General features: G+C 40.1%; 1 pseudogene; it reads left to right on the top strand.

Annotated features, from left to right (window-relative positions):
• The first annotated feature begins 591 nt into the window (after window positions 1-591).
• Window positions 592-1,520, top strand: LOC138159176 (cysteine protease ATG4A pseudogene; annotated as a pseudogene).
• The last annotated feature ends 61 nt before the right edge of the window (window positions 1,521-1,581 follow it).

Here is a 1,581-nt window from a genome sequence, read left to right as displayed (position 1 = left end):
GTTTTGATTACATTTAATTAAAAAAAGATTCTGCACATGCAAAACCCATGTAATCAAGATCAGAAGGAAAGTGGAAAACTGTGGAAATTTTTTACAACAAGTTTCTCTCATAAAGGCCTCATTTCTCATATATATAAAGATCTGAATCAAATGTATAATATAAGTCAGTCCACCATTGACACTGTTCAAAAGATATGAACAGGAAGTTTTTAGAAGAAGAAATCAAAGCTATTCATAGTCATATGAAAAAAATGTTCTAAATTACTATTGATTAGAGAATTCAAATTAGAATAAATCTGAGGTATCTCATCACACTGATCAAATTGACTGATATAGTGGAAAAAGAGAATTACAAATGTTGTAGAGAATGTGGAAATAATGGAACACTAATGCGCTGTTGGTTTATTGGGAACTAATCCTATCATTCTGGAAAGCAATTTGAAACTGTGCTGGAAGGGCTATAAAACTGTACATACCTTTTGACCCAGCAACATCACTACTAGGTCTGCATCCCAAAAAGGGAAAACCAATGCTCCTAAATGTACAAAAATGTGTATAATAGCTGTTTTGTGGTGCAAAGTGTCAAAAATTATGGGGATGCCATGCTTCATAGAATGGCTGAACAAACTGTGGTATCTGATTGTTATGAAATGCTATTGTTCTGTAAGAAATGATGAGCATGAATGGAATTCCTTGGCTGTTTATGTTTCTATGGACAACCCAGTGGTCACTGAAGATATCAAAAAAATGTGTCACATGTGCTCTCCCAACCTGACCCATGACAGTTCCTCCAGTTCCTGGAGTGGTGTTAGCTGGGATACAAATTGTTCCCAGCACGCCTCTGGCTGGAGGCCTCTTCTGCTTATTGTTCCCCTTTGCTTGGGCATCAACCAAATTAATTCTGTCTATGTGGATGCATTTAAAGAGTGTTTTAAGATGCCACAATCTTTAGGTGCATTAGGAGGAAAGCCAAATAATGACTATTACTTCATAGGATATTTAGGAAATGAGCTTATCTACCTGGATCCCCACACGACTCAGACTTTTGTTGACTCTGGGGAGAATGAAATAGTGGATGACCAGAGTTTCCACTGCCGGCAATCCCCCCATCGAATGAAGATCCTGAACTTGGATCCTTCAGTGGCTTTGGGATTCTTTTGCAAAGAAGAAGATTTTGATAACTGGAGTGGGCTCATTCAAAAGGATATATTAAAGCCACAGAGTTTACAGATGTTTGAGATGGTTCAGAAGCATCCAGCCCACTGGCCTCCTTTCATACCTCCAACCAAACCAGAAGTGATGACTACAGGTGCATAACTCATTGAATCCACCAATAACCTGTTTGAACTGGAAGAAGACTTTGAGATTTTGAGTATGCGAAGTAGTGCCCTCCAGCCTGTATCCACCACCTGGCTCCACATTGCAGAGAACTTTTCTAGCCAGAGTGCCTGAATCACCAACAGCACAGAATACAGCATCAATCCAAACTGAACCAGTTGCCATTTTCCCATGATCTCTATCCCTGAGAGAGAGACAGAGAGAGGGGTGGGGGAAGGGAGGGGGGGAGAGGGAGAGAGGGGG

This window comes from Petaurus breviceps, unplaced genomic scaffold, assembly GCF_028583685.1.
Source record: "Petaurus breviceps papuanus isolate PSGF00001 unplaced genomic scaffold, PetGlider_PUasm1.0 175, whole genome shotgun sequence".
In the NCBI taxonomy this organism is placed as follows: Eukaryota; Metazoa; Chordata; class Mammalia; order Diprotodontia; family Petauridae; genus Petaurus; species Petaurus breviceps.
The sequence above is the reverse complement of the archived record's forward strand: the minus strand, read 5'-3'. Positions and strand labels throughout refer to the sequence as shown.